This window comes from Micropterus dolomieu, linkage group LG04, assembly GCF_021292245.1.
Source record: "Micropterus dolomieu isolate WLL.071019.BEF.003 ecotype Adirondacks linkage group LG04, ASM2129224v1, whole genome shotgun sequence".
Lineage (NCBI taxonomy): Eukaryota > Metazoa > Chordata > Actinopteri > Centrarchiformes > Centrarchidae > Micropterus > Micropterus dolomieu.
In genome coordinates this window covers 23383385-23395930 of record NC_060153.1, presented here as the reverse complement: position 1 = coordinate 23395930, position 12546 = coordinate 23383385, and positions in this window count along the sequence as shown.

Sequence of the window (12546 nt, the reverse complement as noted above, 5' to 3'; positions counted from 1 at the left end):
CCTTCCCTCATCTAGCCAGCCAGCCAGGCAACATACGCTAGCAATCAGGGGAGTCAAAGAGAAAGAGGGAGTGAGGGGAGGCGAGGGGGAAGGGAGAAGGAAGGATGAAGGTATATACACAGTATATAGTGAAACGTTGTGCAGTCGGGGAGGTTTGATAGAGGTGAAGGAGCAGGGGGGGTGATGTAAGGTCGGGGTAGGTCAACGCAGAGTCAGATTGACCTCAAAGCATGAAACATCTGTAGCTGCAGAGCGCATACTGTACTGCCACCTCTTTTTGTGAATTTATAGTACATCCACACTCCACTCTGCTCCACTGTTTATATCGTCCACATGTCGGGGCACATGCGGCGTGTGTGTACGTCCACACACACGTACAAACTATGAGCCCACACAAGAAGGGGGAGGATCCTTCTGTGTTGAACAAGGCGCTGGAATGTAAACAAGCGAGAAAGAGAAGGGCAGAGAGACTTTGTAGTTTCTTTTGTGATTTTATATTATATTACATTTTCTATCGTAGTTAGCCAGAACAGCATCTCTCGACCCTCTCTGAGTGGTTTGAATGTATAGAGAAAGTGGAGTAGGTGAGCCAATTAACCAGCATCACTGTGGTCAAGCTATGGGTTCATTTGCAGTTGATGGAGTGAATGGAAGTGATTTTTCCATATGTGGAGGCAGTGTTTACATTGTTTTTTAGCTATGTCATGTTGTACAGCGGGAGTATAGGTGAAGTTTTACTCATCACACACCTTGTTCCAGGACTCCAGGTTTGCAAGATAAAATATAAATGGTTGACTGTGAGGTTTTTCATATTCGTTGTTGGTCTTTGTCTTTAAAGTTTAAACATGACTTGTGTTGCCTTTTTAAAGGTATAGTTTTGAAAAATCTACAATGAAGCCAGAGAAGATAAAGAAGATGGGGGGGAAAGCAACTCTACTCTCTTTTTTGTTCCTGTAAGCTGAAAATAAATCTGGAGAAAAACAGAAACAAGGAAGAATCCATAAAGTAGAGAAACTGAGGCGAAAAGAAGGGGGAACACCAGAGAGAACAATATGAGAGCAAAACTGGAGCACACAAGTGTGCGGTCATAGCGTCTTTTTGGAAATTTCCATGACCACGTTGATTAAGTATGCAATCTGACCGCAAGATAGCTATGGCCCGGTTCTAAACAAACGCTCCCGCCTCTGCTGTGCAGGCTTGTTTAACGGCTGAGGTGGCAGCGTTTGCCTTCATAGCACGGGGCGCTGCGCAGAGATTGAAAACACACGTGCACTCAGACACGCACAAAAACTCTTGTGTGCGTGCAGTCAAATGTAACACGGGTACACTACATTTCTCTGTGCCATTGTGTGTTCAAGGCAAATTGTCATCTGGTGTGTCTAGAGGGTTTGTCCTTGCTGATACCAAATCCGTCTGGTTTGATCACAGTGCCAATATCTCTCTCCTCTTTCCACATTTATAGATCCTTCCACTTCAGTCATGTGTCACTCCATCATCCATTCATCCTTCCGCAGGCTGCAAGTGTAGAGGCCAGGATGACTTGGCATTGTCTCTTAATTTGCTCCCCCTAAACTTTCCAATCTGTCCGCTAAAGAGTTTCCAAACCGCAAAACATGGGACTGGTTAGTGTTTCCATTTTTCTAATGATTAAAGTCGAGACTGGCACCAGGGTAATCTGATCCTGGATGCGTGGTTGGCTAAATTTCTCTATCCACATCCCTGCTGTGTGAGGGTTGACCACAGCGGCCACTGTGGCCTGGTAGGCAGCAGAGAGGAGAGGCGGCCACGTCAGGGTGATACAGCACCCCCCAACACACACACACACACAGAGCAACTCTCTCACACTTACTCTCGCCTCTTCTGCTGCTGTATGTTGTATGACAGTAGATTCAGAGTACATCTATCATGATTATGAATACATTTTCAGCTGTAGGATTATATTTCATCTCCTACATATCCTATGAGGAGTGCAACATAAATCGCTGTAACACCTAATATATTGCCTTGAGGCTCAGCGGTGCAGGTTTTATTTCTAGACCTGGATTCCTCTTTTTCTTTCCTCCTCTGTCTGATTAAAGTCAATAAAATGGGAAGAATAATCTGTTTGCTGTCAGGCACTCAACACCCAAATACAACAGTTTTGGGGACAGCGGGGAGTTCTTCAGCCTTCACAGACGGTGAACAGGTCGCACACCTCTCAATATGGTGGTCTAATATGACGGATACTCCCTCCAGGTCGCTTTCGGTGGCTCAGCTCCCAGAATCCCTGTGGTTGTTACTCAACTTTAACCAATATTATTAAAAATAGTGGCAAGCAAAACTCTGACTGACTGCAGAGCTCTGTTGTTATCATGTTGTCCATTTAGCTTTTAAGTTAGGCCTAATATAAAACCGGGTTGTCTGTCTGATACTTCATCCCCTCCCCCAAAACAAACGGCTGCGGGTCAAGACAGGACAGAGACACAAGGGGAAGTAGATGTGATAGAAAGCAGCCACAACAAACAAATGGCGAGGCTAGTGATTGTAACATGCGAGACAAGCCCTTTAACGTCTCTGCTCTTCTCTTATGCACACACTGACCTCCTTCCATTAACTCAAGAAGAGAGGACTTAAGATTAGGAGTCGCATCTTTTGAGACTGATGGACCACCCACAGCCAGACAAATGTTGGCGATGCTGCATTTTCATATCAGTGAATGAGAAGTATCTGACTGTATCACCCTCATCCTGCTCTTTAGGCATGCTAAGGCATGACATACTCCCGTGTGAGCCGTGAAACATCAAACATTCATTAATAACTCTTGAGCGGTAAGAGGTGCAGAATCAATCATGCAAGCCTTTGATCCGAGCCAGTGACCTTTGCCCTTTCAAAATGTCACACTTTGATCCTTCTTTTTCTTTTCCACGAGAGAGGCCAGGTCAGTTTTTCACAGGACTGTAATATCTATGCCGACCTCAAAAGAACACTGTTGTTAACCATCACTTAGAAATCATCATGAGAAGCAGAAGCAACAAGAACAAAACCAAACTGGTGGAAGAAGAAGAAGTAGCATCAGTAGTACCATGGCAACTTCCTGCCCAGATGTCTGCACCGCCAACAAAGATCTTTTTCTCCTAATCTCCAAACTAAACAACAAATAGCAAAAAAATGTTGTCAGACTGAAGAGAAAAGTGGGAATCAAACATGTTGATTTTCTCTATTCTAGTAGGTTCTTTGCTCTCCATCCTCCCAGCCATCACACAGAGTGACCTCCCATGAGCCTTTGCAAACAGATCCCCAGGGCCCCGGGGCACCTCTCTCCCTGCCTCTCTCTGCCCCAGTCACGCCACGGCAGCGGCTGCACTCACCAACCAAATTTACAACAACAACAACAACAACGACCAGAAAAAGTCAGTGGCTGGCAACAGCAGCAGCAGCAGCAGCAGCAGCAGCAGCTGGGTTGTCGTTAAAGGCAAACATCACCACGGCAGCTACTTACCGGGACACGCGCAGCCGCCCACGGACATCTTCTCACATGTCTGGTGTGAATCCGATCAGAATGATGGTGGTGGTGGTTCTGTTATCCCCGCTCTCTTCCTCTCTCCTCTTTCTCACCAGTCACTGCTGCCGCCACTGAGGCTGCTCACATGAGCGTCTGTTATCCCCACGGTTCACACACACAGAGACACACACACACACACACACCACCAGGGAGCAAAGAGAGGGAGGGAGGGGAGAGTGACGACGAGGGAGGAAAAGAAGAAAGAGGGGAAGAAGAGGTTAAAAAGAGCACACACACACACAAAGGATCGGATTCTCTCAGTTGTAGCTGCACACTGTGAATCACACCGTGTATGTGTGTAAGAGTGTGTGTGTGTGTGTTATAGAGTGAGAAGAATTCTGTTCCTGCCTCTGCTCTGCCCTCACCCTCATCAGCCCTGCAAATTACAGCTCAGGTGGGAGGAGAGAGGGAGAAAGAGAGGAAGAGAAAGGGAGGGAACGAGAGTGAGAGAGAGTGTGTGCTAGAGTGAGAGAGGGAGAGAGAGTGGACTGTCAAAGTGACCTGAGAGGCAGATTTGAGAGAATAACAACCATGTGATGTGGTTCCTTTTTTCCCCCTTTAAATATGTAGAGGCTGTTGTTCACCGCTGCTGCCACAATGACACACACACACACACATACATGAAGGTTTAAATGATCTTCAGGAAATCTGGCTGTATGTGTGTGAATATGCATCTGAGTGTGTGTGTGTGTGTGTGTGTGTGTGTGTGTGTGTGTGTGTGTGTGTGTGTGCTGCAGCCGTCTGAGTGGCTTGTTACCATCCAACGAAGGTCTGCTACATGGCAGGGAGGGCAGGGGGCGAGGGAAAAGGGGGCGGAAAAGGGAGGAGGCGAGAGGAGGGGGCGATCGACGTGCCTCCGCTCACTCTCTCTCTCTGTCCCTTTCTCGCCCATTCACTCTCTCGCTCCGTTAGTCTTTCTGTCTGCAGTATGCCACACAGTGTTGCTCTCTCGCTTCACTCATCTTCCTGTCTACTCGGCCATTTATCTCTCCTGCCCTCCCCCTCTCCTCCCTCGCTGTCTCTCTCTTTCCTTATTACTCTTTCGTCCGTTCTACCTCTCTCTCCCCCCCCACTGTCTTCATCGCTCTGTAATCTTCCTTACATCACTATGTCATTTGTCTTTCCCTGTTAAATTCACAAGTTTACCTGTGTGTATGTGTGTGTGTGTGTGTGTGTGTGTGTGTGTGTGTGTGTGTTAGGCCCAGGTTATATACAAGATAAAAAAAATCTTAGCATTAACAAATCCAATGAAAATCAACAATGTCCCCCCCAAAAAATAAAAAACACATCAACAAGCAAACACTGTTGCTCAGGTTTTATCACCACGAACATGGGCGATGCAGTTACATTTAGTCTATCTTTAATACAGCGTCCTGCTGCTGTAAATACTCACTTTAACTTACTGTAACACCAAACATGTATAAATACACACCTGAAAATAGTCCCCAACAAATGCACTATTCACACATTTGAATAACATTTGCTAAAAGCTACAGTGCCCAGCTGTTTAAGGAAATATCAGCCATCATTTTTAAATGAAAGCATATATTTTTTATAAATATTTAAATCTTCAGTAGAAACTAACTGGCTAGGAGCTGAGCTGAGAGTGCCACAGACAGAGTAGGGAAGACCTTAGGGTCAGGATCCCGGCAAGGGATTGCAAGATAAGTCTGAGGAGTCATGAGATGATTGAAGGAATAGTTCAACATTTTGGGGAACACGCTTATTTGCTTTCTTTTGACGAGAATTTTGATATCACTCTCATTAAATAAGTAAAGTTACTGCCAGCACCCGTTTAGCTTAGCTTAAAAAGCCTGTTTCCAGGTCTTTGCGCTAAGCCACAAGACGGTGGTGCCGAAGTTCTCATTGATCTCATGGCACAAACGCAAATATTATTATACCGTATTTCCCAAAATATCAAACTTTTCTGCTACAGAAACATTTTTTTCAGGCTATTCTTTAATGATTGCTATTTGTGAAATATTGGATAGTTTCAGCCTTTGCTTTTTTTCATATTAAAAACGAAGAGGTTGCAAATAGACATTGGTTCATTTTAAGGGGACGGACACAAATCATTAAGGTTGGTAACCTCTGCATCAAACATACACATATAGTATATATAAACACTGCTCATTCCTAGATTTTCAAGTCTTCAAACCATTTCAAAAGTCATGACCCCAATTGAGTCCACAGCTTCCATCCAAACACACAAACACATACTCACACCTCAAGATACAACATGGCTGAGACAGAAAGCCATATATGTATATGTATACTGTGTATAGACATCCTGTGCTGTTTCCCTCCAAAATGACATCACAGAGTTTTGTTATATCAGGTTCTTTCTTAACATGCAATGAGGAACACAAGTCTGCATAGATCGCCTCCCCCACATATTCCTACTTCCCTTTTTTAAGACACTTGCTCTTTGTTTCCTTCCCTCTCTTCCTCACCCTCTGTCTCATTAGGCAGTATCTCATTTTGAGGAGGAGAGTATTAAGCCAATCAGAGAGGGGAAGAAAGAGCAGAGGAAGGAGGGAGATGGAGAGAGGAGCGAGACGGAGAGGTTTCAGGAGGAAGAGGGCAGAGATGAAGAGAGACAGAGACGGAGGGAAAGAGAGGGGGATAGATGGAGGGAGGGAGGGAGGGAGGGAGGGAGAAAGAGAGAATAAATAGCTCTGGCGCACTCGTCCCCCATTACCCCGGGAGGGCACTGTCGCCATGGCAATGTGGCAGAAAAAGGATAGCACAAGCATGATGAGCTTCTACACACACACATTTACAAATGAAAACTGTGATTCACACGTACATCTGCCCACATTTACAGTTTCATAGAGACAGTTTTGACAAGTTCATACGTTCAAGTGGATGTGTGCGCTGTGCACACTGTCTTACACCTTACCCTACTTATTTATATGCAAGCACGTACACATAAGTTAACAGTTTGCCAGTTAGCAGACAGTCAAAGCCCACATAACACAGATAAATAACAAAGAAAGCTGTGGAAGCTAAAGTATAAAAGACAGACATTAAACACCAAACAAGAAAAGGCATCAGAGAAGAAATGACGAACAGGAAAGTAATTTTGGAGCTCAACAAATATCACAGTTTCCTGCTGTGCTAACCTACAATACACTTTGTTGGATTAGGAATAATGTTTCTTCAGTGCTTTCTTCTTTGCTCCCTTGATTCTTGTATGTATTTTTTTATGGAACATCTTGATTAAACCTGAATTGACAGATTTTCTTTGGCTTGGCTTGGGGGTGCCGCAATAAGTTTTAAACATGGTTTTGACATATTATCACCATGTAAAATTGTTAGGGATAACGTGTTAGCGCACAGTTGCTTATTTACACTTCTGCGTACATTGTACAATGCTTTTGTGAGTATTGTGACAACAGCATGACAGCTAGCGCACATTTAAAAAGAAAGAAGAGGGGGAAAAGTGTGAAGTGTGACAGGTCCACTACAAAAAAAAGCCGTGGAGGCTAAAGTAAAAAAGGCAGACAGTAAACACCAAACAAGAAAAGGCATCAGAAAAGAAATGACAAAGGAGAACAGGAAACCAATTTTGGAGCTCAACAAATCAGTTTTCTGCTGTGCTGACTTACAATAAACTTTGCTGGGAGGCGCAACAACTTGTAAACATTGAATGCGGAGCAACATTAGCTTTAATTTGGAGTCAAAGTCCAATATGCACTCTTGATTTGGTCTCCACCAACTGAGGGAAATATCTGTCTCTTTAGATGCTAAAAGCTACGCTATGTTCACCAGGCAGTCGCTAACTGTGTCTGTGTGCTGTTTGGTGCTGAGCAGGTAGTGTACAGTGGGGTTTGTGAGCTTTTTCCTGTATGATAACCATGGGATGGGAGTTATTTCACTATTCATCACGGGAATGGGACAGGACAGGAAAAAAAAGTCAACAAGAGCAGGTGGGATAGGAATCATATGTGCGTTTTTGTCTATAGAAAAAAATGTATTTCTAATATGTCATCTGTATTTTCACCTTTTTTTTTTTTTAACGGAAACGCGATGGGACAGGAGTCATTCTTATAGGACTGGCATGGGACAGGATTATTTTTGTGGGAGTAGAATGGAACATTCAGAGGGGGACATGATGTCTGTGACAATTTTAGTGGAATCCACTAAATGATTGCTGAGTGAGGACCAAAGCGGTGGAGTACCTAACAATCCAACATTGCCATCCATAGAGCCACACTGCTTTGGAAATACTGAGTAGTGCAGCTTTAAGTGTGTTTCAGATTTTGATTTGGTCTGATAAATGTTATCTAGTCTAATAAGAGATAAATAATGACCCCTGCCATTATGTCTCTGTAACCCCTGTGACCAGGACCAACAATGTGCTTTGGCTCTTGGCAGGTTCCATGTCAGTTTGTCCCCAGCTGCTGAGACAAAGTTCAGTTCCCTGGTCATAAATGCTGAAGGATGTGTACTTTCTCAACAAACTTCAATAATGTAAGATCCAGCATAATAGAGGCTAGTGGTAAAACACTACTTAAAAGTTTTGCCTCACAGGGTAAAACAAATCACCTAAAGTCAGTAGACTGAAGTTAAAAATGGCTTGTAGCATCGCTTTCATGCCTTTGTTGCAGCACACTCATCTTGCAAAGTTGTTTGGTTGGCAAATGTGGTGGTTAATTAGCTAAAGAAATCTTGCATCCAGCCTGAGAGCAAACCAGAGAATGAAAGAGACTGTTCTGAGCCAGCCAGCCCTCTGTATAATCTTATGTAAGGCAGAATCTGCATCCTGTTTCTGTCAGCTACATTATTGATGCAGGCTTCTGTTACCACACTGAGTGTGTTTGTGTGTGTATGTGCACGTAAACGTGTACACCTGTAAGACACTATCTCTTGCCGAATAATCTCTCACCTCTGCTGTTCTGTAGAAAGGGTGGTCTCCTCCAGCTGATGTCTTGTCACTTTCTCTCCTCCCCTTTCCACCTCTCTGCATGGTCTCTTGTCCTTTCTTCCCCTCCTTTCTTTTCTTGTATTAATCTAAGTCCCCTTCGTCCTCCTCCTCCTCCTCCTCCTCTTTCTCTCTCAGGCCTTCATTTCTCACTAACAGATGTTCTCTGCACCATGTGGGAGGGCATTCCTCTTCTCTGCTATGAAAGCTAAAGAAAAAGAAGACTTACTCAAAGGAAAGAAAAAATCAAACGAGGACGACAGCAATGCAACTCCCTAACTCAGCAGTCTCAAAGTAACGCCTGTGTGTCCTGCTTTCCCCAGTGGAGAAGGTGTCAAGTTAAAGACCAGAGTGCTTTTGCCTTTTTATAACACACTGGTCCCAGCGTTACACAATATCTAAAAGGTCAAAGAAGTGCATATACACGCACGCGCAAAAAACATGGCATGACTGAGCAGCTAAGATGACTGGAGGTCATATAGAATAAAACACACTCATATATATCTATCTGACTCCTTAGACCTTGTGGGTTCTTTAAAAATTCAAACATGCCAAAAGAGCACCGTGGGAGTCCTCTTGCAGGTCAAGAGTGAGGAACGGATGAGAGGCAGAGGGGAAGGGGGGGGGGGTAGTGATAAAGAGGAGTGAGAGACATACTCTTCTTCCTTTTCTGTCTCCCGAGAATGAGAGTAAAGTCTGGCACTCTGTAGAGCTGAAAGGATTTAGGGAAAATGTCTGTTTATGAGTGACTGACTCAGTATTTTACATTTCCAACCAAAAACAGGGGCCGGGGGGGGGGGGGGAAAGGGGGCCAGTGGATGGGGAGGGGTTAAATGTGTGTGTCTGAGTGTGTGGGGCCATGTACTGACTTGGTGGCTGGGCGCTGGATGCTGCAGTAAGGTGACCCACTTACACAGAACTCCCCCCTCCTGAACACACACGCACACACACACACTTACACATGCCTATGAACAAACACACATTACCCGCTGGAGACTGAAGGATGCTTTGGCCCCATTTCAGACAGTAATATGTTTCAAGAGTTGTGGGAGATGAGGTGGGAGGTGTTGTGTGTGCGTGTGTGTACGTGTGTGTGCTTCATGTTCTTATATCTCGGTGGGAACTTTAACCTGAATGCACACTGACCCATCGGAGGAGAAATTGAGGTGCCCATGGGTAGAGAGGCTTTTTGAGGGTTAAGATGCGGTTTATAGTCAGGTTAAAAATAAGTTAAGGTAAGGGTTAAGATTAGGCATGTAGCTGTGATGGTTAAGGCAGAAGATGTAGTGTCGGTAAAATGTATATGGGAAGTACACACCAGGTGGCCCCATGGATCAAAACAAATGAACAAGGAATATGTGCTACCTTGTTAAAGTGTGTGTCCGTGAGCATATTTCCCTCCCAACTAATCTTGTACCACCATGGCATTCAGCACAAAGGTCAACTTCTCGCTGGTATGCATGAGATAACAGGCCAGACACATCCATTGTCCTCCCCAGACAAACAGTGAGATAATACAAGATAACGCCACACGAATGAAGAGGCGATGAACCTGAATTCATTATGCATCCATTTCATTCATGTATGAATATCTGATTGGCATTCACTGCGGATAAGTGGCTAGCATGGAGCAATCAGCTCAGTGGGAATTAACTCATTCACAACTTTGGCGGGCTAATAGAAAAGCAGAAAGTGTGAGCAGAACTTAATGGGAGATGTGTAATATTACCATCTAGTGGAGAAAATAAATCACAACAGATTTATCTTCATTATTCTCTGGACAGAATTTTTGCCGTACCAACAGGTAGCTACAGTACAGGGGGGATTTCAACTGAAAATATATTATAGTATTTCATTAGTCAGTATCTCTAAGTTGTTTAAATTACTATAGAAGTGTAATATTTTTAAATACCTCCCTGCAGTGAGGGGGCATCACTCTACTGAGTACATTGTGACAACAGCAAGACAGCTAGTGCACATTTAAAAAGAACTGAAAATAGTGTGATGCATGACAGGTCTACTACACATTTGAACAAAACATCCACACACCATACAAGGTGATTCTCTGAGGTTGGTTGTGTTTGTGAATTAAGTACAGAAAAGGAGAAACAATCACATATTATAAATATTTCTATGTGAAACAATCACAAAGAAATATTTATAATGACTGAGCAGGTTCAGTATGGTGACTTTATTCAAGGACATTTTGACAAGCAGGCATGCAGGCTGTTGTGATTATAATGTAAGGTAATTTAGGGTAGAACTTCCGTGTGAAAGGAAATAAAAATGAAATTTCAACCAAAAATGGCATTTGAGAGCATCCCACCTAAACAGTCTAAGTTAAGTACATTTTGTCTTGTCTCCGACATGTTAAAGTGGCACACTGCAAACTTTACATAAATGTCAGTTTATTAATCACAAGGAGTGCTACCTCAGATGTTATGTCTTCTGTGACTCTGGAGGAGATTTTCAGGTTGATATCATTAGGGTTACTCCAGACTGGGCTTGGAGAGTTAAAACTGATGGCATGGAGTTTGAGAGACATCAGCTTTATTGCCAGGTATGTGTTCACATACGAGGAATTTGACTCAGGATTGTACATTGCTCACGATGTGCTTACTCATACAATAATACAATAATAAAATCAGACACAGGCTACAGTATAGAGAACACAATATATACACAATATAAACAAAAACAAAATAGACAGATGGAGACAATAGTACAATGAGCAGTGTGCAAAGGATGCAGGAGTAAATTATTATTATCATAATTATTATGATTATGTACATATTGGAGGTGGATGTGATATACAGGTACACATACACATACATGCAGACATGTACACAGTGTGATGAGTGCAAAGAATGCTGGAATAAATAAGTATTATGTGCGGTGTTATTTACTTGAGGTAGGTGGATTTGGTATACAGTATATACAATATAGAAAATGATAATATGAACAGTATGAACAGCTCTGAAATAGAGAATGATGAATAAATAAATGATAAGTGGTAGCCAGTAAACAAGTGACTGATTAGAGGCAGAGTTACTGGGTTATTGCACAAGAATTATTCCTGACACCGTGAGTCAGAAATCAGCTGTTCATCAGAGTGATGGTTTGTGGGAAGAAACTGTTCCTAAGTCTGTTGGTTTTGGCGTTCAGTGCTCCATAGTGCCTACCAGAGGGGAGAAGCCGGAACAGGTTGTGTCCAGGATGAGATCTGCAGGGATGTTTCCTGCCCGTTTGCTGACTCTGGAAATGTATAAGTCCTGAATGGAGGGCAGGTTGGCACCGATAATTTTTTCTACAGTCCTGACTGTCCGTTGTAGTCTGCTCCTCTCCTTTTTGGTGGCACATCCAAACCAGACATTGATGGACGTGCAGAGAACAGACTGGTTGATAGCTGTGTAAAAGTGGATCAGCAGGTCCTTAGGCAGGTTGAGCTTCCTGAGCTGGCGCAGGAAGTATATCCTCTGCTGGGCCTTCTTGATGATCGTGTCCGTGTTGGGCTCCCACTTCAGGTCCTGGGAAATAGTGGATCCTTTGATCTCCTTAGTCAGTGTGTTCCTGGCCTGGTTGTACAGGACTGTGTTCCCACTTCTGAAGGCCTCCTCTTTGGTCTGACGAAGCTGCCTGAGTTTCGCTGTGAACCAGGGTTTTTGGTTGTTGTGTGTACGGAAGGTTTTAATAATAATAATAATAATAATCCTTATTTGTAGAGCACTTTTCAAAAACAAGTTACAGAGTGCTTTAACAAGTGTAAAGAATAATACAAAAAAAGATAAGAGCATGAAAATTTAATATAAAATTAGTAAAATACAATAAAATAAAAGGGATAAAATAAAGTCAAATAAGATCGGGAAAAGCTCTCCTATAAAAGTATGTTTTAAGAAGGGACTTAAAAGAGTTCACTGACTCAGCCGACCTGATTTCCTCGGGCAGGCTGTTCCAGAGCCTCAGGGCCCTGACAGCAAACGCTCTGTCCCCTTTAGTTTTCAGTCGAGACTCTGGAACAGACAACAGACCTCTGCCCGAGGATCTCAAGGTACGTGCTGGTGTGTATGGGACTAAAAGG